We start from the raw sequence: 26,365 nt of genomic DNA, 5'->3' as shown, positions 1-26,365 counted from the left end.
GCCCATTTCTTCTATGACTCACTTCTTCTACCTCTGTGACTTTCTAAATATGTTCTCATAGTTTAAAGAAAAATATAAAAAGAAGCCCATCTATGCTATATATGGCAGTATACCATGAATATCTATAGCCCCCCAGTTTCCTTCTTCAGATTCTGTCCCTGCAATCATTCTGCCTCTCAGAGCACTTCTCCTTTCTGCTCTTTCTTGTTTAGCCTCCTCCTGGAAATGACATTTCACATAGACTTATTAAAATGTTCACAAAGAATTTCACAAACACTCATTTGATGCTTCTTTTATGGTTATAATAATCACGGGCAAGCATTGCTACATCACTTGAAAAGCGGGAATCCAAAAAAAAAGAAAAGAAAAGCAGGAATCTGAGGTTCACTGAAGCCACAGAACTAACAAGCAGCAGAACTGGACTGCGAGGCTTGAGCCCAGATGTGGTTGGTGCTCTTTGTGATCAATCATGCCATGCCTGCCGTTGTGATCATTCATTCATTCAATGGTTTTTGGTAAATCTTGAATGATCACCTCCTATGTGCTGGGCTCCAAGTTAAGCCCAAGATGAACATGGCACACTTCTTGCTTCTTCTTTGATTTGGATGGGAGCATAGACACGAAGCTGACAGAGAATTAGGTGATGATGCTGAGCTGGGGAAGCCTGGATGCTGAGGTTGCACCTAGAAGGACTTTAAGGCTGAAATTGTTGCAAGGACTTAGGCTTCCTGGAGTAAGTGATATCTTATTTGAGATATTAAGAAAGGAGTAATTAAGTGGGGTGTTATCCCCCCCCCCAATAATCAGTAACATCAAGGGCTAAAGGTAAGAGAGGATAATGGTAACTTTAGGGAATTAAGAATAGTTGAATTTGCCTGGAATGCGGAGTGTAAATTGGAGAATGGCAGAAGATGGGACTAAAGAGGTAGGCAGATGCCAGGCCATGTGTGGGTTTGGAAACTATAATGAGAGATTTGCAATGAGGACTCATCTGAAAGGTCTGGAGCCTGAGTGGCACGATCAAGCGGGCAGGGCAGAAGGGTTTCTCGGGTGCCGTGGGGAGGATGATCAGCCATAGTAGAGCCCTTAGCAGAGGTAGGACAGCAGTTCTCTTGTTCAGTGTCTGGAGTCATCTGAAGGACTCAGAAGGGCAGAGCTAACCAAGGTGGAAAGTCTTACCTGGCTTGGGTCTCAAGTTAGGAAAATAGCTTAAGAAGCCCTAACGGCAACATAGACCTGACCTTCAGACTACCTCTGTCCAGCTAGGTTACCAAGGCTAACTTTGATTTTATTAAAATTGACTACTTTTTTCTTTGCCTCCAAGTCATGGGTCTAACAAAGCAAGCTTTAAAAAATAAAACCACAATATACACTTTTTCTAAAAGTTTAGAATAATGTTAAAGTATCTATCTACAGCAAATATAATTTTTTAAAAAACCATCTGTAAAACGCAATGTAGCTCAGGGGTTTTGCATTACGGATTGGATTCACCAAGAAGACCATGTTGCAAAGCTTGGTGGAGAGGCAAGCGCCCTGTAGGTAGTCAGCGCGGGCTCAGGCTGCCAGGGCTCCTGAACCTGTTGACTAATAGAGCTGCGTTCTCTACTAAAGAAAACACTTTTCTCTTGTAGTCCTTCCTACATTTTTTTTCATAAGCAACTCCCTTTAGAGAAGACTTCTTTAATTTGTCCCTTCCTTTCCCCCTGAAGAGGGATGGTGGATTATTTCAAGGAGCAGCAGAGGGTGGGGGAGGAGACAATGAGGACCTAGGTCCTTGCAGTCACCGGAGAACTCTGAACTCGCTGTGTCCCCCTTCAGCGTCCCTCGGGTGGCCTCCGTGTTTCTGTTACCTTGGTAGAAAGAATATGTGACTCCCCTGCCTGCCTTGAAGTCTCGTTGCCATGGAAACTTCCATTCCACACACCTGATTCACGTATCATGCTTGGCTAAGTCCAGACAGAGGCCACAGACTGGCATTTGCCCTTTGTTTCCCCTTCTTGTGTTTGCCAAGGCGCTTAAAAAATGGATCCGGATAGACGGGAGGGTGGGCAGCGTGGTGTGTGAGAAAGCTGTGTCAGGGGTAGACGCTTGGGGATTTCAGAAGATAATCCTGTGGAGGGAAGAGCGGAGCAAATGGAAACGTCTGTGTCCTTTTAAGCTTCTCCTGGACGCAAAGGCTTTGATCCTGTGATGTGTCTGACGGTAATTTTCTGGATTTCTGGGTGAGATAGGATATGAGTGAACAGATTCAGGGAGCTGTTGTTCCTTAGTGAGTTTTTCTGTCCCATGTTCACTGAATTGACTAATAATCTCAGCTCCATGGTGAGCATGTTGGGGCTGTGACCTGGGTTTAGGCGAGACATCAATTAAAGCTGTGAACTAAGAATTCAGTCCTCCGATGACACTTTTTCCTGGGCTCGCCTTTGATATAAAGCGTAATCTTTTAGGAAGCACAAATAATTTGTGGAAATTATCGCTCATGAGGGGTCAGTACCCTGGCTGGAGTACAGTTCTGTTTTCCCTCTGATATTTTCTTTTCCTCTAGTCTAAGTCCTTTAATAAGTAACTTAGCGAGAAGGGCCCTGGCGGAGAGCAGACTAGTCACCTCCTCCCCCAGCCAGACTTTCTCTTTCATAGGCTGTCATTTTCTCTTGGTTCCTGTTTATGCAGCAGAGTTTTAGAAATTAAAAAAGGTGATGAAATTGTCATGGTAATCAGTCCTCCTAAAACATTCGGTTTCACACCTTATGTGGGTGTAGGTAGGTATCACTCCTGCCTTGGCAATGGAATGAGCTCCCCAGTACCTGCCCTGCCTTCCGCCCACTTATTCTTCTGTTTCCTCTAATTTGTTAATAGTCCTAAGTAGGTGGCCTTCATTTACAAAGTGCACCCGCACGCAGCAGTCAGGAACTCTAGTTTGGAGTCAGTTAGACTGGAGGGGAAAATCTCTGTTGTGTTCTTGGACAAGTGCTTTTATCAACCTCAGTTTCCTCATTTGTGAAATGGTCTTAATGATAAATGCTGTGATTTTTAAAGCGCTTGTGACCTGATATCTTTGTTATTATTAGCTTGCTAGGTCATTTTATAAATAACATTTACAGTATTTGAAAGAATATTCTCACCATCAGTACTGCTGATTTTTATTGTTGTTATTGACTTTGGCATAGGCGAGAGTAGACACAGGCAAAGAATATACTAGTAAATGGTGGATTGGAAGAAATAGATAATTCTTACCCCAAATAGTGCACACACATTCCCTCTCTGTCATTCGTGTGTGCACTCTAGTTCTGTCTTTTGAATCTCACTGCAAGTTCAAACAGCAAAATGAAAAGGTTGTACACTTCCTGGGAGACAGAATGCTGCCACAGAGACTGTCTGGTTTAGAGAGAGAGCAGTGATGCCCCGTCAGCATTTCCAGGCAGCCCTGCGGGGATGAATGTGAATTCCTATTCGATAATCCAAGGGCCATTCTGATCTTCCTGCCTCAACTGACTTCTTGCCTCCTCATCCTTCCTCTTGTAACATTTTCTCTCTTTTTAAAATTGTGGTGAAATATACATAACAGCCCTAGCCTGTTTGGGTTAATGAATAGAGCGCCAGCCTGCAGACTGAAGGGTCCCAGATTCAATTCTGGCCAAGGGCACATGCCTGGGTTGCAGGCTTGATCCCCAGTAGGGGGCGTGCAGGAGGCAGCCAATCAATGATTCTCTCTCATCATTGATGTTTTTATCTCTTTCTCCCTCTCCCTTCCTCTCTAAAAACCAATAAACTATATTTTAAAAAGAAATATACATAACATAAAATATATCACTTTAACCATTTTTTAAATGTACAGTTTAGTGGCATTATATACTGTCACACTGTTGTGCAAGCATCACCACCATCCATTTCCAGAACTTTTTACATCTTCCCAAGCCAAAACTCTCTACCTATTAAGCAGTAATTCCTAAGCCTGCTTCCCACCACCTTTGTCAACTACCACTCTTCTTTCAGTCACTATGAATTTGATTGCTCGAGATACTTCATAGTAGTGGGATCGTGCAGTATTGCTCATTGTGACTGGCTTATTTCACTTAGGATGATGTCTTCGGGGTTCATTCCTGTTGTAGCAGGTGTTAGAATTTCATTTCTCTAAAGGCTAAATGATATCCCATTGTATGCACACACCACATTTTTTTTTTACTTGTTCATCTGCCAATGGACATTTTGGATTATTTCCACCTTTTGGCTATTTTGAATAATGTTGCTATAAACACTGGTGTGCAAATATCTGTTTGAGTACATTTTCTTCTTTTTATTCTGGTAAAGATGATAAAATGTTAGACTGGATCAGGGTCTTCACTGTGAATTCTTCAGTAGCAGTAAAATTGATTATGCTATGCATTTTCCTTTTATTTATTGTGGTAAAAAACAAAACATAGAATTTACCATTTAAACCATTGTTAGGTGTGCAGTGGTGAACAACAATGGGTACAGAGTTTCAGTACTGCAAGATGATGGGTTTGATTACTCTAGGGACCTCATATAAGTGGGATGATACAGTATCTGTCCTTTTGTGAGTGGCTGATTTCACTTGGCATGATGTCCTCCAGATTCATCCATGTTTTAGTATATGGCAGGTTTTCCCTTTCTAAGGCTGAACAACTTTCCATTGTATATACCCCATTTTTTAAAATGTATTCATCTGCCAGTGGACATTTGAGCTATTGTGAATAATGCTGCAGTGACTGTGGGTGCGCAGATATCTCTTGGAGAAGTGGAATTACTGGATCATATGTTAATTCTATGTTTAACTTTTTGAGAAACCTCCATACTGTTTGCCATCCCCGCACTGTTGGTGGGAGTGTAAAATTTTACATTCCCACCAACAGTGCACAAGGCTTCCAATTTCTCCACAACTTCATCAACACTTGTTATTTTTCTATTTTAATTTTTGTAACAGTGGCCATCCTGATGTGTGTGGGGTGATAAATCATAGTGATTTTGATTTGTAATGAAGTTTCTTAAAGCAGCTTTAAAGAGCATATTAAAAGCAAACAGACGGACTGAGGTAATAGTTTAGGATGGAGAGAAGCTTGGGAAACCGTGGGGTTCCCAGAGGAGTTGTTTGATCTCCTCTGACAGTTCTCTGTGTGCTGGGAAGAGTGTGCTGTCCTTTGCGCTGCTGTCTCCTAGGCCTGGAGGTCCAGTTTGGCCTCAGTGGTGTGGCCTGGCCGACAGTCCGTCGCCCTCTCATCCTTTTGGAGTCCTGGGTGGTTAGTAAGCATTTTCTCAGAGCAAGTGACTCAGAATTAAATGTAGCTCCAGATACAGAGTTATTTCAAAGAACAACGATGCCTCACTCTTTTTTTAACCATTTCTATGGACTACTTCTATGTGGATTAAAAAAATATCAATGCTGAGCTAAAGTCAGCATTCCTTCTTTGATTCACTCAGCGGCATTAAGGAAATATCCAGGACAATTCTGTCCAATAGAAATATAATGCAAGCTGTATATTTGATGTGACATATTTTCTAGTAGCCATGTTAAAAAAAATAAGAAGGAAAACAGGTGACGTTAATTTTAACAATACATTTCATTGAACCTGACATACCTAAAACATTGTCATTTCAATACGTAATGAATATGAAAAATTGAGATAGTCTACTTTATGTTTCACACTAAGTCTTGGTAATCTGCTGCTCATTTTAAACTCAGAGCCCTTCTCAATTTGGATTGGCCACATTTCAAGCGCTCGAGAGCCACGTGTTTCTAGTGGCCAGCTTACTAGACAGAACAGACCTAGCATACCGAGCCAGGGATATCTGAAGCCCAGAAAAGGCCAGCCCTCAGCTCTGCCTCGTGGGCAAGATGTATCAGTAAAGCACTGATAATGGTGTCCAGAGCTTGTGGAAGAGATGGGCACAGTGGTACCGAGCCCAGAATTGGGGCTCCCAAGCCCAGAATTGGGTTGGTCTGCCACCCCTAGACCTCATTCCTTTGAACTAGTCTCCTGTGGGGCGGGCGCTGAGCTGGAGTTTGGCATGGGCCCCAGCTCATCAGACATTAACTTTTTGCCTCCTGTGTTAAGAGAGCCGCTGCCAAGTTTACTTTTAATTATAAGCTCTGCTCTGGCCCTGGGTCTGCGAGCAGGGATTTCAGCACCACAACCTCACTGCTCTCCCGCCGGCCTTTCATTCCCACAGGCGGAATCCCTCCCCTCTCTGGGCACTGCTGGCCTGCACTCCACCTCAGTCCTTTGAGCTGCTCCCCAGGAGAAGGTCAAAAGTGTGGTGCTAAGAGAAGGACTTCATCTGAACACCCTTCCCCTCACCTCTGGGAAGCGACGCCAACAGCTCTAGTTGTTGAGGGGAAGGTCATGTCCTTGGACGGGCTCCCCTGAATCCACCCTGTGGCCTCCCTGACCACCCCCATGCCCAGGTCCTCAGGGAGCTCCAGAGGCACCGGCTCTGGAGGCCCTGCAGCCAGACAAGCCTGTGCGGCTCCCCAGCTCCCGCGTGGGGAAGGAAGGGTGGCCAAGACGTGTTTACAGAGAGCCGGCCAGGAAGCGCAAGGGAAGAGGAGGAGCTGTTTCCACTTATCCTCCCACCTCCTTTTGGCTTTCTCTCCTGGCATTGCCGACGGCCAGAAAAGGGATGGGAATTTGGCAAAGTGAAAGTATATCATTGTATTCCCCCCGCCCCCCCCTGCCCCCAGCCCTCCATCTCATCTCCCTCCTACGGAAGCCAGGCTGGACTTTTTTCTACCCAGTTTACTTAACACTCAAGAGACTCGAAATTCCTTTCCTGCTGCTGGTGTGGAAGAGGCTTGGAAATAGGTTCCTTTCCAGGAGATGAGTGATATGGCAGAAAGACAAGGTCAGATGAGGCCAACGGCCGGGAGCCAGAGTCTTACCAAACTCTCACAGGCAGCACTGTGACGGCCGGACTTGCTATGCTGATGGAGAAGGGGTGGCCTTGGGCTCTACCCTGTCTGGAGTCTTCTATGATAGGTGCAGTTAAGGGAGATGAGGGACTTTGGGGGAGGGGGCAGGATGAGTCTGGCCCTTCCGAAAACTGGGCTAGTGTATGTTGACATGTTAAAAGACAGAACGATTAATATTGCCAGCCTACTGTAAGGCTCTATTTCTTTTAATCATATTTTAAACTTTACACTATTAACATAAATTTCTTTGGGACTTGTTTATACCTTGCACCCATAGGAATCAGATCCCCAGTGTAAGGATTACAAGAATCTCAATAATTACCTAATTTAACAAGGAGGCCAAAGTAAAATATTTCTTCTCCCAGGAAAATAAAGTAAATGAAAGCAGATCAACTGCTCTTCTCATTATTCCAAACTCACAAATCTGCTAAGACTCAAAGTTAACTTTATGATGTACTTTAGCTGAGAGTATTTTTATGAACAAGAACTGTTAACATCGAGAAGTTAGTTCCAGGAAATGAAAAGATTAAGACAAAGGAAAAGGTCACACGATTTGAATGTCACACATGCATACTTACTCGGTACTGGAATAATGACAGAGAATCCTTTTGACTGCTGTGACCTATGGTCCTATGCATTTCGGTACCAACAATATTTTTTTTTCTTTTTTTTCTTTTTTTTTTTTTTTTTTAGCTTCATGAGATGTTTGAGTGATAGTTTGAGTCCCTTCAGCAGGTCAACGGACCAGCCTGGAAGCTAGCTGGAGTTATAACACAGGCTGTGGTCACACACCACGAGTGACAAGCCAGGCCAGCAAGACTGTGGGCTCTGGGTTTGAATCCTGACTCCACCACTAATTAGCCCTGTGTTAGTTACTCAGCCTCTCTGAACCTCATTAATTTGCTGTAAAAATTAGAATTATAAATTTATATTTATGGAGCTTACCCATACAAAGATGGCTCATTTAAAGTGCTTAGTTCATAGTTCCTGACAAATATTAAATTAGGAGGAAATATTGATTGCTTTTAATACTTAAACGGAAAATGCCAAGTTTAACTGGCAATATATAGCTGCCCTTGTTTATTTCTACCAGTAGCAGAGTAATACATTGTTTGTTTGACACTTGCTTGGCCTTTTTGAAAAAGTCTTTAATTATGTATTATTTTTCTTTGCAGCCTTGCAGGTGTGTGGTGTGTATGTGTAGGAGAAGCCAGTAATTACCCCTTGCTGATGGAGCTGACCAAACACAGTCTTTCCCATGGCAACAGAAAACATAAAAAAATAAAATTTAAAAAATTGGAGGTTACATAATTGCCGTCCCTGGAGGAGGAGGAATGTGGGGATCATGGAGTTTCTTGTGGCTTTTGGTTGAAGGTGTTGGTGAAGATACAGAGGTCCTGCTGAGTAGATGAACAGGATGCTGTTGCTTGCTTTGAAGTGAGTAAACTGGTCAAAAGTACAAGTGGGAGGGGAAGTTGAGGTTTAATGAAGGGGGTCATTATTAATGTTTCCATGGTTTTAGCAGTTTAAAAGTTGGGAGTTTAGGTGAGGCTGTTGGTTGAGGGGAAAATAGCCCACAGACGTTCAGGCAGGGTCAAGTTCAGTCTTTTAGTCTTCATTTTAATCTGAAAATAGGGAGTCAAGGCTTTTGAATAACATAGCAAAGGGATTGCTTCATAATTCCAACAGCGAATGCTAATTATTGCATGTCCACAATGTCACAAGATTCAGAAAGCAACACCATTCTTCTCAAATCCCAATTATCCGAAGATTTTTTTTGGGGGGGAGGAGAAATAATATTACTGGTTTGGATTACTATTTCTGCTTTCAAAAGGATTTATATTAACTTTCCCAGAGCCTACATGGAACCCAAAACATTAACTTTCTTTTTTATTGATTTCAGAGAGGAAGAGAGAGGGAGAGAGAGAATAAAAAACAACAATGATGAGAGAGAATCATTGATTGACTGCCTCCTGCATGTCCCCCACTGGGGATCTAGCCTGCAACTTGGGCATGTGCCCTGATCTGGCATAGCAGCCTCCTGGTTCCTAGGTTGATGTTCAACCACTGAGCCACACCGGCAGGGCCAAAACATTCACTTTCAATGCAGAGGTGGTGTCTTTCCCCAACTTCCATAAATTGATCTTGAATCCATTGCCTTTATCTTTCTTGTATAAGGAATAACACAGGAGGCTTCATTTATTTGATTAGAAGATAGTATTGCCTTTGCCATTGGGGATTTGGCCCTCTTGATTCTAGAACAGGGTTGGAAAAAACTATTAACCTCCACCTACCCCCCACCATGTATGTTAAAGTAAGCTCATGTTTTGTTTTATTTCTAAACATTAGGTTATTTTCCCCTCCAAAGACCCAAGGGATATATAAAGCTAACTCTACATTTTCAGTAATAATTTTAGGGTAGAAAGAACATGGAGAATTGAAATCTATAAACTAAAACCCAATATTTAAAAACCTCTTTTACTTCTCTGCTTTTAAATGTCAGCAAAGGATGGGAGAGTGAGAGGGTTAAGATATTAATCTTTAGTGAGTGCCCATTGTTTGGGAAACTTGGAGTTAGAATCTTTGGATTAGAAGTTTCAGGCCCAAGAATTGCTATTGATAAGGCAAATATAATTAAAAGCAAGATTCATATTCACATCCATATAATTTTTGTTCACCTTTTCCCATCCATAATAATCACTTGGGGGATATTTACCTAGTTCTGACCTGGGGGAATAAATGAATTTCTCTCTCTCTCTCTCTCTCTCTCTCTCTCTCTCTCTCTCTCTCTCTCTCTCTCTCTCCTCTATCTCTCAATCCTGTATCATCAGTTTCAGTCTTCATAAGTTGTAGGAATGTCTTTCTTCCCAATATTGGCCTTTTTTACATTGGTAGTCTAGGGATCAAATTTAGAACTCTGGAGGGAGAAGAAGAGCAGTGGCGGTTTTCTTTAGCCTGTGAGCTCAGGGCTTTTGCAATATCTCCAAGTTTCTGTTCGACGTGGCTCTACCTGGAACGTAGATAAAGAACATCTATCATTAACTTCCATCACCCTTGCCTTATTCTAAGCAACTCTTTTCTAATCACGTTGCCTAATTTCTCCACCCCACCCCCCTTCTCTTCATTGAAGAGTGGGATGAACATCTTATTGCTCTCTCAACCGGTTTTCATTCAGAGTATTGGAGAGTTGCCCTTTCAGTGTGTGTGTTGGTGGTGCAGTTCACATGGCCTCTCCCTGCAGGCTGCACACTCTACTGCCTCAGCCAGTACCCTCAGCTCTCCTAGGGCTTGTCTCTAGCTTAGTCCCAAGCACACACTCTGTGGTACCAGGTATCCTTATGAATTCTGAAAACAAGTTATTTACATCCAACCACGAAAAAGAGGAGAATTGGTAGTCTGATTAAAAATGGTAAACATAGGATTAGGGATATTACACTGCATTCCAGTAATGTAATAAAAAGAAATGGAATCAAGATTGGGAATCTGGTCTTGGCTTTGCCAGTAACTAGAATTGTAAAGATGATAAAGTTACTTGATTTTAATGGACCTCATATCCAAATATAAAATTATTTTATATTTCAATTTAGTATGAAATAAGATTTTAGACCAAATTATCATTAAGACTTCTCTCAATGTTATGATTCTGTTTTTAAGTTCAGTACTTCTGATTATAGTTTACCTTATTAAGGATTACAATGTTTGTATTTTATATAACCTGTTATTCAAGATTGGTCATCACCATTAACATACTCAACACTCAAAGTACACAGGAGATAAAATTAAAAAAGTTTCCTATGAATCCAACTAGTCTGCTCTACCCAGTGAGGGGAGACTGTTCAAGGACAGTTTTCTCTTAAAAGCAACAGAAGAAACTGCGGAGTAAAGAAGACATAGTGTCATATCGTTTATTGGGTCTTCAGAAAGGAAACTCTATATAATTAAAAAATCTGAAAAGCTGAGTTTAAGACTAGATATTCCTCTGGGAATCACTTCTATGGAATCTTTACAAATAGAATCATCAAATCAGAATTTATTTACATATTCCCCAAAAATAATAAGAGGATTTTAATTGCCCTTCAAAAATCTGAGTCTTAACTTTAGCCTATGCAGATGCTTCTCTTTAAAATAAACCTCTGTTAATAGTTTATGGATCTTTTCAGAAGAAAGTTAGAAAAATTATCTAGGTGCTTAGGAAAGCCAGCAAAGCTACAGTTGGAAGATAGAAATGTTCCCTTAGAAAGTTTTATATCTGTTCCTCAGAAAGATGCATGAACAATGAACCAGCCTGTTCTTGTCTTGTTTTAAAGTAAACAGATTTGTAGACTTGTAGTTGGCTCCTGATGAACCACTCATGGAGCCATTTAAGGCATGAGCTTTGCATTGGTATTGAACCAACTGAATAAAAGCTGTTTATAACCTTGTTATACCTTTCCAACATAAACAGTATCTCTTACATAAATCACTTTTATACTAGTTTATACATAACATCATGTGGGAACTTTTTCTCTTACTTTTTGTTTGATCTGGACTGCAAGCTAGGCATCCCTGTCCCCTGACAGTGGTGTTCTAGGTTATCTTTTACATTCTGAAGTGGCATAAGCCAGAGCTATCTATGTTACACTTGTCAAGGGATAGCACTTATTACTCTATTCTAATTAGGGCTCACTGTCAGTGAGTATGTATTTTAAAGCTGTTTCAATTTTCTACCTATGCATACAAGCGTAGCCTTGAAGTGAATGCTTGTATTACACATTCATTTATATCTTACCCTTACCTGTCACTGCTCTCCACCTGCAATAGTATGTTTCTATAGAGGATCTCATGGAGCTTTGTTGTCCATGAATATATTTTCTCTTGACTCTATCTAAAAGGATAAGAAATGCTAAGCATTTTTTACAAGAATATTAAATGTATAAGAATCAGTATGACTATATTTTATTTATCTTTGGTTCTCTCTCTCTCTTTTTAAATAGACTTTATTTTTAGAGCAGCTTTAGGTTCACACAAAATTGAGAGGAAAATACAGATAATTTTCATAAACCTAGTGCCACCACATTTTTTTTTGCATGCTTATTATATATCTCCTTTGATGAGGGTCTGTTAAGGTCTTCGGCCCATTTTTAATTGGGGTTTTTGTTGTCTTATTGTTGAGTTTTAAGGGTTTTTTTGTACATTATGGATCTACAAAGTCCTTTATTAGGTATATGTTTTGCAAATATTTTCTTTTGATAGTATTTTTTGCATGGCAGAAATTTTTAATTTTAATGAAGTCAAACTTATTGATTATTTCTTTCATGGATTTTGCCTTTGGCATTGTATCTAAAAAGTTGTTGCCAAAACAAATTCACCTAGATTTTATCCTGTTATCTTCTAGGGGTTTTATAGTTTTGTGTTTTTCATTTAGGTATGTGATCCATTTTGAGTTAATTTTGTGAAGGCCAGTGTCTAAATTAATTTTTTTTGCATGTGGGTGACATGCAATTGTTCCAGCACCATTTGTTGAAAAGACTGTCTAGGCTTCATTACATTGCCTTGCCTTTTTGTCAAGGATAAGTTGGCTATATTTATGTGGTCTTTTTCTGGGTTGTCCATTCTGTTCCACTGTTCTCTTTGTCTTTCACCAATAGCAGATTGTCATAAGTCTTGAAGTTGGGCAGTGTTAGGCCTCCAACTTTGTCCTTTTCCTTAAAATTGTAACGATTCTGGGTTATTTCATTTTTTTAAATGCATTTAGCAGATTTCATAAAAGCTGCCTTGGATTTTCACAATACAGGAAACTGTTTTTTGGAGACATGATTCAGATATAGGAGACAATCATGATAAATTTGATATATCCTAGAAATTTGGAAGTTGGAAAGAGCGACTTGTTGCCCAGTCTTTCATTGAACAGTGTACCTGAACCTGTTGGTCAAGAAGATCATCAGTTGATCAGAACGCATTGTTAGAGGAGGAAAGGTTTCATTTCTTTTCTTAAAATGTTATCTGACTGTAACAATAACCCAGTCTTCTTCAACAGGTCATTGTCAGTACACAATTTGAGTGGCTCCTTACACCTACTGAATTAAAAGCAAACACTCAGTGACTACCACTGGTTGACTTCACTCTGCCTTTCTAGTAGTGGGCTTCACAGCTCTCCTTTGTGAACACACATTCTCAGATGAGCCATCGTTGATGAGGCGATGGACATGCTGAATTTAGAAAACCCTGGACTCAAATCCCTATGCTGCACTTATTAGCTTTGTGAACTTTGTCGAGTTACATCACCACCTGAATCTTAGTCTTCTAAAGGCTAAGATAAATAAATACATAAATTGACTCTTGTTTTTATCTGTGATACCACGTAGTTAAATATCATGTAGGGCCATAAATTTAGATCCATTCCCTAAACTATTTATTGTAGCTAAATTGGATTTGCAATCTACGAATATAAGATATTTAGAATTTAAGAAATACTTCTTTTTCTTGTTTTCTATTTAGTGGTAAATTCTTTTTTCCTATTATCAAATATCGAAACACATTGGCTACAAATAAGGATAAGTTTAATAATAGATTTGGGGCACAAATAAACTACTTACATGTTAATACATTTAAAAGGCTACACACAAATCTTTTTGACATTTATGTTGAATCTTTGATTTTATATGTTGCTCAGTTATGAAGAGGAGGGAGACCATAAAATCTGATTTTATTGGATTACTTATATGCTCAGAATTATGTTTTTTGGTCTTATCTAGTCTTGCAGAATTATCTAGAAGGGTATACAATTCCATGTTCTCAGATACTGCTCACCATCTGCTTTCAAAGTGAAAAATGGGCATCATAATATACCTTCATTGCCCTTTGGCTGCTAAGTCCAAAGTCAGGAGATAGAGGTCACTGTTCTTTTTATAACTGACTTGGTACTAACATTGCATATTCCATCATCTGTTTTCTCTGCGCAGTTTTGTGATAACCACCCTTTCTTGCCCCCCTTGAATACTTTCCTTTCCCCTCTCACATACTTTTGTAACAGATATTTTTGGCTGAAATAAATAGGGAACTCATTCATCAGGAATGCTTAATTTGGATTTTCAAAAACCAAAAGTTGTGTTGCTTTCTTTCGTATTTTTTCTCCCCATTTCGGACCTGATTCAGTGTGAAAAGGACAGAAAGTAACAAGGGAATCCTGAAAAACTGACGTGAATCACAGCAAGTTCACAGATTTCGATAGAAATTGGGAGGAATAAAAATAATAAACTCACATGGGTCTTCTGTATATTAGATGCTTTCATATACATGATTTAAGTTTTATCAAAAGCATTCTCTATGGTAAAGATGATTGTGACAATGACTAATCTCATTGGACAGATAAGGAAGCCAGCTGATAGAGCCATGTAATCTGGTCCAAAACAGATTGCTAGTAACACCAGGGTGCTTTCCTTCTTTACTCAGTTGTATGTGGAGAATAAAGATGTTTTCTGTGCAGTCATATGGGTTGTAGTAAAACCAACATTGTATTTCCTTTTAAAACCTTCATGATTTCATATCCTATAGAAAATAGTATTTTAGAATCTGGTTCTTACACTGCCGCCCATGCCATCTGCTCAGAATGGCAGTGTCTTTGTGGCAGAGATTTGCTCAGGAGAAACATTTGCTCATCATCTGGAATGTTCTACAAGTAATCATGTAAAAGACTAGAGAATATGAAGATGACCATATAGCAGTAATGCTATTATTAAATGCTTAATGTGAGCCACAGATGTCTCTTTTCTTTATCTGTATTGACTCTTTTTCTTCACATAGTGCTCCTGTGAAGTAGGCATCATTATTTTTCCATTTACAGTTGAAGAGGTTGAGGCACATCTGATCGATGCTTCTCTGTGTCTGGATCTGTTTTTGTTCATCAGTTTTTGTTGTTCATTACATTCCACAAATGAGTGAGATCATGTGATATTTATCTTTCTCTGACTGACTTATTTTGCTTAGCCTAATGCTCTCCAGGTCCATCCATGCTGTTGCAAATGGTAGGAGTTCCTTCCTTTTTACAGCAGCGTAGTATTCCATTGTGTAGATGTACCACAGTTTTTAATCCACTCATCTGCTGATGGGCACTTAGACTGTTTCCAAATCTTAGCTATTGTAAAGGTAGGGGAGGGTGGGAGGAGGGGGAGAGATCAACCAAAGGACTTGTATGCATGCATATAAGCATAACCAATGGACACAGATACCAGGGGGGTGAGGGCATGAGTGCGTGTGGGGGAATGTGGGGATAAGGACACATATGTAATACCTTAATCAATAAAGAAAGAAAAAAATCTTTAAAAAATAAAAAAGAAAACCATAAGGAAGAGAGAGAGAGAGAGAGAGAAAAGAGGTTGAGGCACAGTCGAATTCGTAACTTGCCAACGTCCCAAAACTAGTGTGGTTTCAAATCCAGGTCCTCTGACCCCACAGCCTCTCTGCAATGCTACTTCTTAGCCTGATGAGCTAGTAACTGTGGTTCCCTGAGAACCCTAACTTGGCCTCAGTTGACTTAGAAAATAGTTTTGTGTGTATGTATTTTCAAGCCTGTCCCATTTTTTCATTAATTATATGGAGTGCCCACTTTTTTAGGAAAGTAGTCATAATGTGTAACTCCAGGCACAGTTAGAGGGTGGGCAAGGATTAAGTCATTTGGAAGAGTTAGGAAAAGCTCCCTGGGCACCCTTCCAGGAAATTAAAGTTTCATCTGGGGATAGGGACTCAATGTTTGGAGAGAATGGGAAATTTTGCACGTAGGTGTTGCTATGTCATCTTGGTCTTCAGTTAGAACCACTCCACAAGGGGAAAAACATATCAGAAAGATGAAAGAGGAAAACTAAAGTAAATACCACATAGCTTTCAAAGGACTAACATTTCATAGCTATAATTTATAACGTCCACTGTCCTCATGAAAATTTACATGGGATTGTTTATCTTTTTCTGTTTGAGAATGTCTTCCTTTATATTAAAAAAATATCCTGTCTTTAGAATCCTTTGAAGTGTAATGATTGGAGGGCAGAAATATACAAACTAGGTTCTTTTCAGTCTAGCCCATTTTTCTTTTTCATTTAGTCTTTGGGATCATTTAGATGCTTCTTTGTTCACTGGCATACTTATTCAAGAGATGTTTATTGAACACCTGCTCTATGCCAGACCCTTTGCTAGACTCTAGGGATAATAGATGGGTGAGATGCTGAACCTGTCTTCAAGGCATTTGGGTTTTGGTGGGAGAAACTGCCCTTTACTCAGCTAGTCACAATGCGGTTTAGAAGTGCTACATTAGCACAGCCAGTGTGGCTCAGTAGATTGAGCATCATCCCATGCACCAGGAAGTCACTGATTTGATTGCTGATCAGGGTACATGCCTGGGTTGCAGGTTCAATCTCTAGTGGGGGGCATATAGGAGGCGGCCGATGTTTGGTTGATGTTTCCTCTCATCAATGTTTCTATCCCTCTCTCCCTCTCCCTTCTCTCTCTCAAATCAATACAAACATTATTTTTTTTAAAAAAAAGAAGTGTTACATTAGCCCTGGCTAGTATGGCTCTCTTGGTTGGGCATCATCCTGTGTACCAAAAGGTTGCCAGTTCAATTATGAGTCAGGGCACATGCTCCCGTTGCAGGCTCAATCCCTGGTGGGGGGTGTGCAGGAAGCAGTTGATCAATGCTTCTCTCTCTCTCTCTCTCTCTCTCTCTCTCTCTCTCCTCCCTTCCTCTCTCTAAAAGATCAATAAAAAGATTTTTTTTAAAAATGAACTGTAATAAAAATAAAATAAAAGAAGTGCTACATTTGCACAAAGGAGGGAGGCAGTAATTCCTCCTGTGGTTCTCAGCAGACATTTGAGTTGAGTCTGTGACAGCAGAGCTGGTCAGGCACAGGTGGGCAGGGAGGGCACAGGAGACTAGAATGCTCCAAAGCCTGGAGCACCGGAAGGACAGGGATAATTATCAGCATCTCACGGGCAGAAAAAACTGAACATTGTCACCAGCGTAGTTTACCTGTGATGGAATTGCCACCAACACTCAGGCTCAGGGACCTCCCTGTCCAGTCTTCATTCACTAGTGTTACTGGCTAAAATTGGGCTGCCCCTGCCCCTGCTGCTGTTATTTGTTTTTTACTTTTCCTCATTAGCTGGATAGGTTTGAATTAGAAGTAAGTGTGTTCCATATCAGGCTTTAATCATACTGATGAAGTGGGTTGGGGAAGGAAGGGGGTGGTGGCACTAAGCTCCCTGCTATGACACAATGGAATGTAAAGTTTTTGGCCATTTGTGCCTGTCATTTTCATATTTATTTTTTCTCAAGAAATTCTATTTTTCCGCTGTGCCATTAGGATGTGGCTCTTTATCACTGTGTCCATGTCACTGCTTCTCAGCCTTTTTGGGCGCCATCCTGGACAAGCATGGCATGTCAGTGGGAAGACTTCCTCTGTTTAGTACCTTAAATTTGCTAATGGGTGTTTTATACGGAGACAGCCAAATGCTCATGTTTAAATAACTTACAATTCCTGGGCAACTCATAAATCTGCCTGACATGATGTTAAATAGTTTGTTCCTATAAGAAACTTTGCAGATGGCTATGATAAGTATGAAGGGTGTTTTATATGTTTTGACTTACTGTCTCTTCAATGACATTATATAAAACTCAGCAGACTTCTCCAAGATCATTAGGAAAATGAACGATTTCCCTGTCATAAATCACAAATACCAGAAACTACAGGAGGGTTGCAATGGGCAGGTATCCACTGATACTTTATTTATATTCTCCAAGGGAACTCAAAAATGTTGTGTCTACCATATTTATTCAGAAAAATATATCCTTAAATATAATCTTCCTGACACTGGTTACTGTATCTACATCAGTTAATTCTGTTAACTTTTCTTGTTAAACTAGCTGGGTGTACCAAACATGATTGTGTAAGATAAAAGAGGACAGTGCTAAAACTTTATCATAACATGATGCCAAAAATAAATACCTGTGTACACACACACACACACACGGAGGTACATTTGAATACACTGTTCATGATGTTCTGATTCAGGGAAACTACAGGATGATTTGGAGTTACGGTGGTCAACTTTGTATTTATTCTAGAATATTTTACTTGAGAAAGGACATTCTTGACATACAATAAAATTTCACATTTTGTTATATAATTCACTTTGTCATGTAAATATTTATCATTTGTTCAATAAATCTAATAAACAAGGTAGTGTTGAATAATGAGTGAATCTAGTTTCATAAATAAAAAAAAGTGCATCAGTGATCTATTTTACAAAATGTACTGCTGAATTGTGGGTACGGATGTGAATTTTGTGGGCCTTTCCCCCCTCTTCCTGTCTTCTTTTAGCCCCATCCACACATACATCCTTTCTTCTCACTCTAAATCTCCTTTGATTAGAGAAAAGCACTTTGAGGAGAGAAATCTTTAGGAGTTTTAATATAATTAGACTTAGGGTGAGAATTCCATTCAACATAACATCATTGGTTGATTTAGTAATTTCTAGAATTCTGCCAAGGCTTTAAAATACTTCCAAGTGCCCATTGCTGATACTGCTGTTTTCCTTCCGGGATTGAACTGTACAGGATTTTGCTTTTTTAATACATTCCAGTGGTGTAAGTGTATTGGCTAGTAAAGCTTTCTCTAATTGACCTGGTTACAGTAGAAATGATCCAGTTCCCCTTCTCCTAAGTTTTCTCCTTTTTAAAACTAGAGATTAATAACCTGCTGTTATCTCCATCACCCTAGTGAGAGATTCTGTCAACAGTGATTTTAAAAGGCAGCTTTGGGATTAGATCTCAGGAGTGGCTAGGACTGTAACAACATCAAATCCGTGGTTTTTCCTGTCAATTATACACATGGACAATTTAATAAATTGTTACCAAATTCATATTCTGTGTTTCCTACATAAGAGGGAACATTTAGCCCCTCCCCCCCAAAAATAGTCTTTTCAACTAAAATTCCCTTTGGACTATTTTCTCCTACTCTGAGGACAATACCTTTCCCCAGTCCATTTTCTCTGCTCCCAGTACCTTATGTATGGCGAGCATTCAATAGTCAGTGAATGAATTCCTTTGTCATTGTGTCTCTATTGTGTCAAGTGGAAGTCTGCACCGGAACAATAGCTGGTGGATGGTCTGCACTGGGGAGGCCTGGGCTCAGCTTCAAAAGTGATTTCCCCATCCTGACAGGGCAGGGCATGTTCTCCTTGGGCTGGGAAGGCACAGCTCTATCCTTGTTAAGGACTGCACCTCCCTGTTGCTTTTTTCTTCCTGGGAGCTGTTGAGTCCAAGTGTGACTGCCAAGAAGAATCCAGGAAAGCCAAAGAGCCCGAGCACGTCAGGCCTTCCTGTACCTGCCACACACACTTAAAACCCCAAGGAAATGAGTGAGGATCAATGGGAAGGAGAGAGCCAGCCAGGTGAGCAACCACATCAGTCTGAAGGCTGAAGCAACAGGAAGGGATCCTTGGCAGTTCTGTTTATTTGGCAAGATGGGGAGGTGACCTGATCTCACACTAAATTACCTCACGGCAAATCATTTTTTTACCAAGCTCTATAAATGTTAGGATGACTCCACTGAGCCCTTGGGCTGAGGACAGATGAATACATCAAAGAATGTTAATTAGTCTCCAGGTGTGATTGTGGGGATTGTCTCTCTTCTTTCAGGAAAGGGTTAAGTCCCAAATCTCTCTCTTCCTCCCTGTCCCCCCTAAATCAGGTGAGGAGGTTATTTTGTTCAAAGCCAACATAACAGCTTTAACGTAGTCTTCTGGTTGGGGTATGGACGGGTGTACGTGTGTCCCCAAGGGGTGGCAAAGGCTGTTTTTCCTTTTTATACATATGAATCCTTTTTTTTTCTGCCTTTGGGTTCATATGCTTTAAAGCTACATTCTAGGTGAATTTAATTAGACGATTGCAGTCATTTTTGACATTTTAGTAATGGAATCACTGGTTGGAGCCTTATGCAAAGTTTGGTGCTATAATAGGATTTACCAGGGTTCCAATGTAATTCTAAATTAGTTTTAAATGTCTGCCCCTTGCCTTTCTTTTCATTTATGTCAAATGTTACTACGTGGAGAGAGGTATTTTAATGATAGCAAGATGTCATTTAGAAACTCCTTCTGCTCTACTACGTCTGAAAACCATAGAGAATATCAACAGAGGTGGTTCAATCCCTGAAAGAACTCTCTGGCAGGTTTCTCAGCCTCTGCACTATTGACATTCTGAGCTGTTAATTCTGTATTGTAGGGGCTACCTGTGTATTGTGGGATGTAGTAGCACTCTGACTTCTCCCCACTAATTGCCAGTAGCACCCATATCCTCCTCAGTACAATCAAAAAAGTGCCATGGAAGACAGAATTGCCCCCAGCTGGGAACCACTGTTCTACCGATAGATAAGTTTAAGGAAAAGAAGTTTAAAACAATAAAGAAGATGTAGATTATGGACCTATTGGTTTTGTTTTTTAAAAATTTGTGTAGTCATATGTGGAAGCTAATGAACAAACCGAACTAATAAACAAAATAGAGATAGACTCATAGATAGAGAGCAGGCTGACAGCTGGGAGCGGATGAGGGGGTGGATGAGGGAGGTGGAAGGATTGAGGAAAAAAGAAAACTCATTAGCACTGACAACAGGGTAGTGATTAGAGGGGAGGGCAAGGTGGTAGGTGGGGGTGGAAGAGGGTATAGGGTTAAGTGGTGATGGAAAAAGAAAGTAAATTTTTAGGAGATCAGGTGTGCCCATACAATTCCCACTTAGCCACCAATTATCTATCCATTATTGACTGGGATCTGGTTTAGATTAGTACAAACCATTGTAACTCAGAGCAAGTATTGATTTCAATGCTCTCATTATCACTGAAGAACTTCCAGGTATTTATGTAACATGCAGAACTTTTATGAAGGAACATTTTCCCTGATCCCTGGGTGCTTTCATGGTGCTGGTTTATTGGGCGGAAAGATAGAGTGAGTGGTTGGAGAACAGATTCAAATGAGACTCACGTAAGACTTTAATAACTGAATTTATGAATTGAATGAAGAAACACACCTACTCTACACTGTAATTGAGCAGTTTGTGAATGGGATGCCAGATACATGATCTGGTTTCAGATACATGACAGGTTTCACTGAATTTGCCGTATGTGACATTACTAAGAATTGTCTAGAATATTGCATTTTTCCTCTGTAAGGAAATGAATTGTAATTCATTTTCTCTGTTCTCACTCTCAGCCCAAATTTATTTCCAGTTCTATAGTAGAATGTTTGAGCTACCAGGCAAGTAGAATCATGTCTCCACTGTGATTTAACACTAAATGTCCTGTTGTCCTTATTTTAATTTTTTCTCTTTGTCCTCTCTATTCTCTCTTCGCCTGAACATACATGTTTGCCAGGCACATTTGCTTTGCTTTTCTCTTTCTGATGTCCCATCCCTCCTGCCCTTGTTTTCTTCCCTTTTCTCTACTATAGAAACTGTCAGGTGGCCTCACTGGCATCATCTTACCTTTTTGAACTATGTTACCCAGAGACTCCCATTTATTATGCCTCAGGCACTCTCTTCCTTCAATGCCGTATCTCTCCGAGGGATAGTTAATGATCTTTGCAGCAAATGAAGGTGAATTGCAGTCGCATTACTGTTATAATACAGCCAACTGTATGGAACAGATTGGGCTGCGCTCTGAACAGCTGGGGCTGGCAGAGTGAGTCTTACCTCTTCTCGGAAGAGTTCCAGAACCGCCAGATCATCAGACTTGAAGGGCAAAGTGGGACAGGAAAGGTTATGGGGAAAGCCGTTCCTGCAGGTTCTTCTGGCCTTAGTGATCTACCTTTTGGAAATGTTTCCTGGTTTGTAGAGCTGGGAAAGCATGGACTAATGGCACCCAGGGGCTCCTGGCACTGCTATTGGACTTGCCTGTTTATTGGCTGTGAGGGTATTTTATTGTTCATTTGCAGGCACTGAACATGTGATAAGATAGATGCTTCTGTTGTTAAAACATATGCCTCTCTTCAGTCCATTGAGACTATTCCTAGTGTTAAGGAGAGTTTTGAAATTTTGACTTGCCAAGTGTATGGAACCCTAATATAAATTAATAAAGACTCTGTTGGAACTTTTGGACTTGATTGATAGCGTGGCATTCTGGTGGCTGTAATAAATGGGAACTGATGTGGGGTAGGGCAGATATCATAAACTGATGGCTCACAGAGCCTGATCTAGCTGTTACACATATTGTGTTTGCCCATACAAGGCAGTCTGTGTGTATGTGTGTGTTTGTATGTTTAAAGAACCAACTACCAATATTTTTTTAAAGTTATATAAAAATCTGATTAGTTTTTTCATATAAGCCAGAGTGCTGGCTTCCCTGGAACTGCATGTTCCCATGGGTAGATACCAGCTAAGGCTGAGTAACAGCTCTCCCATATCTGTCATGAGTGGGCCAAGGCAGGGGGTGTACCTCTTACTAGAGTCCATACCTCCCATCCTTACAGTTAGTTCTTGATTGGCCTCTACAGGAGGAGTTCAGGAGAGAACAGGTAGATGAGGAAGATGGGATGAGGAAGAACTGGGTTTGACTCGTAGCTTTACCACCAGCATTGTCAATTTGGGCAAGTTACTTTTCTGAGTCTTAGTTCCCTCATGTGTAAAATGGGAATGTGGTTCTTCACCTCATGTGGTTGCTGGAAAGAGCATTAAGTGACATAGCATATCCGACATTCTTAAAAGAGAGCTACGTACTTACCCAGTAGAATTGCTACACACATTAGCCATTATTGTAATTTTCAGTTGCCATGTATCATAGGTGAATTGATACCCATTATTTAAAGGCTCATTGACCATGTTATAAAGTTAGATAGACACTTGTGTGACTAAGGACAATGAGGGCACTTGTGTCTGGGGTTCCCATATTCCTGTTTCTGTCTTGCAGTATACAATTTACAGTGTCTGTAAGGGAATAATGCAATAGAAACTGAGCTGTTAAGGGAGGCATTACTAAAGAGAGAAAAATCTTGTAATTTAGTTCATATTAGGTAAACCCTTGCTTTTCTTTTGGCTGGGTCATGATTTTGTAATTTTGAATCTAAGCTCCTAAAGTTTCTGTCGCCCCATTCCCATCCCAAGTACATTCAAAATCAGACTGATGATAACCCTGTGGACTGAAGATACTCAGAATCTACATGGAAGGGAAGGTACAGGAATGAGAGCACTACATCAGTTAATACATTTTCTTGAAAGTAGGTTTAAATTTCGTTTGTGTTAGGCCTTCATTGTCATTGAAGGCAGCAGTTAATAAGCACTCTTATGCTCACAGACTCTTTAACATTTCAAAGGGTTTTTTTTCTACATTTTTACATTCAGTTGGCATCTATTCTCTCTGATGTTTGACCTTTGACATCAATCAGAAGGTTCCAGCACACATTTGGCTGCCACACCATGTGGGGGGCAGGGGCTTCCTGGTTATTATATATATATATGTAGTTGAGAAATGCAAGTTTTTCCGCCTATTTTTCTACTTCCTGCTAAGATGGGTGGATATTGCACTTAAATGCACACTCTTGTCTCAAAATAGTAAAGGGTAGCAATTCAGTAATTTCTTCTCATACTTCATGCAGGTGTCTGGAAAACTCCTGAGTTCCAGTGAAAAGCTTATTACGAAGAAGAAGGAAAGGTGGCTAGAAAATGGGAAGGCAGTTCTGGGACCAGTGGGAGAAAATTAAGGTAAAATGTAATAAATGAGTTGTGATCAGCTCGGTTATAGTGTTTAAAAATTACGTTTTCAAGTGCTGTCTTAAACCCCCCTTGGATGAGTGAATGTCACTATTAGGATAAACGGTCCCTGAACAGGAGCCATGCGAGAAGAAAACATTATTTTTAGAGTCCTACTTTTGAAACAATTTATAACTAGAAGTATAGGTCTACCTCTGGATCTTGAAATTGGGCCCAAACCCAGATTCTGGTTCCAGGTGATTACTCAGGATCCCTTCTCATTCCTGCTTTCATCTGATACCATTGGAAAGTGGGGTGAAGTGAAAGAGGGAAGAAGGTGAAGAGGGGAAGTGAAAATGAAGGATGAAGAATATGAAGATTCTCTGTATTTTATCAACATTTTTGTCCAAATCACCAAAAGAATTGTGGCGTGTTTAAAGCTAAGGATCCATGTGAAGTTGGCAGTATTTCAGTTGTACAAAAATGGCAAGTTTTCATAGTTCAACTGAATACAATGATTCCATTTTTTTCCTAGTATTTCTACAGCTCCCTTGCCTGGGTAGTATGGGGTAATTTTAAGAGACAGAAATGTTTTAGAATCCAATTGGTGAATTTTTTTGCATATACTTTGTTAAATAAGATATACAGGTATTTTTCATTTTTGCTTGAATTTTATCGCTATCAGTTTTTTCTAAAATTATGGTTTCTGCATCAAATTTCATAGTAAAGGAGAATGAAAGGCAAGGTCAGTATGAGGATGATTGAAGCCAGGAGTCTTGCCAGATCATTCATCTGGGGACATGCATGGCCGACTGGGTTTGACTGTGGGGTAGCAAAGATCCAAAATTGGGTTTTTACCTTAGCAGACTTAATGTTTGTTTTGAAAATAAGAAATTGATGTGGAAAGATGAAAAGCTATCCACGTGGACATGATTTATTACAACATTTTTTATGGTAGGTTGAACCTTGTTGAAAGTTGTGAAGCTTGCTCAAGTAGGCATTTCCTCTCCTCCTCCCCCCATTTTTTGTGGGACAGAATGACTTTATGAATTCTGTGATAGTTTGGGCAAGAAACAAATTCACTTAGTTAATAAAAATTAAAAATCTCTGAAAAGGCCTGGAAGTAGCACCATCAGCAGTCCTCCAGTGGTGGTGGTGGTGGTGGTGATGTGTGTGTGTGCCTTTGTGTGTGCTTCATGGGAGAGATTTTTTCAGAATGAATGAGACAGATGCTTCCTTCACTTGCTAGCTTCCTGGTTTTCAAAGCCTTTTTGTTGTTTTATTTTAAGATTGGGTGCCTCTTTGTTGGGTCAGTGAGGGCGTGGAGAGCCTGCAGGCGCATGCGCCTGCCTCTGTAATTTGCTCTTCCTGGTGTGATATCAAGTGGAAGTGCAAGGGACCACAACTGTAGTGAGCCGAGCCCACTTCCCTTCACCCACAGAGAATGTGGAGCAGTTATACCAACATCAATCAAGGCAAACCCACAGGCTGAACTCACACCGTTGAAGCAGGTGCCTGAGAGCATCCTCCAGCAGGCCCACGTGACTGAGGTGTACCTTGGCGCCTTGCCCACAGATGTCAGTTATGATGGCTGTGTGGGCTGTGCCCGCCTCACACAGCCAGAACAAGCCTGTCGTACTTATGGGACAGAGCAAGTGTAACTCATGGCATCTCAGCGGATTTACTGAGACTAGAGAAAAATGCAAGGTCTACTATCTGCCTGTGTGTGTCCATATACATTGATATGTGTATATGGATGGATGTATATGCATATGTATACACACATACATCTGTACACATGTGCACACACATTTAAAGCAAAGCTCAAGTGGGCCATGAGATAAAGAGAGAATATGAACATTTAAGACATTCTTAAGTGTCTGACAATAAGGTGAATTTGCTTATTAAAAAAAGAAAGCACAAATTTCATCCTAAGTTGAACCATCCTGATATATTTTAAACAGTTATTAGTTCCCCAAAGATGGTTATATGTGTTATTGGTTATGAGTATCCACTTTGAGCTGATGCTTAAAAATGTTATGCATATTATTTATATCCTAGTATGTGGACCATCACCCTTTAAGCAATGCAAAGTAAAACAAGACACACTTTTTAACCATCAAAATTGGCTAAATTTGAGAATAAATATAATACCTAGTGTTATTATAGGTATAGGGAAAAACATACTACTTGGATGAGGTGAGCTTTTATATACTATCTGGAGATTATTTTGCAATACAGTTGGCCCTTGAACAATATGAAGGTTAGGAATGCTGACCCCCTCAACCCCTACACAGACAAAAATCCACATATAGCTTTTTGACTTCCCCAAAATTAATTGCTAATAGTTTACTGTTGATTAGAAGTTTTACTGATAATATAAACAGTCAATGAACACATATTTTGTATGATATATGTATGTATCATATACTGTATTTTTACAATAATTTAAGCCAGTGTAAAGAAAATGCTATTAAGGAAATCATAGGGAAGAGAAAATACACTTACAGTATTTATTGCAAAAAATCTGCATATAAGTTGAACCATGCAGTTCAAACCCATGTTGTTTCAGGGTAAAGATCCAAAGCCACAAAATGTGCATATTCATAGTTCTGGCAATGCAGCTCCTAGGAATATTTATCCTGACTATGTCTGAACATGTGTAAGAAGATTTTACTACAAGGATGCTTTATCACAAACTTATTTTAATGTGTGTATATATATATATATATATATATAT

General features: G+C 40.1%; 1 long non-coding RNA gene across 1 annotated transcript in view; it reads left to right on the top strand.

Annotated features, from left to right (window-relative positions):
- The window catches only part of LOC102257818, a 104,689-nt gene that overhangs the window by 27,240 nt on the left and 51,084 nt on the right, over window positions 1-26,365 (top strand). The window contains exons 3-4 of the long non-coding RNA XR_313803.2: window positions 8,101-8,362; window positions 23,532-23,637. This is a non-coding gene — a long non-coding RNA (uncharacterized LOC102257818). The remainder of the gene's footprint in view (window positions 1-8,100; window positions 8,363-23,531; window positions 23,638-26,365) is intronic.

Source organism: Myotis brandtii, unplaced genomic scaffold, assembly GCF_000412655.1.
Source record: "Myotis brandtii unplaced genomic scaffold, ASM41265v1 scaffold311, whole genome shotgun sequence".
NCBI lineage: Eukaryota > Metazoa > Chordata > Mammalia > Chiroptera > Vespertilionidae > Myotis > Myotis brandtii.
The sequence above is the reverse complement of the archived record's forward strand: the minus strand, read 5'-3'. Positions and strand labels throughout refer to the sequence as shown.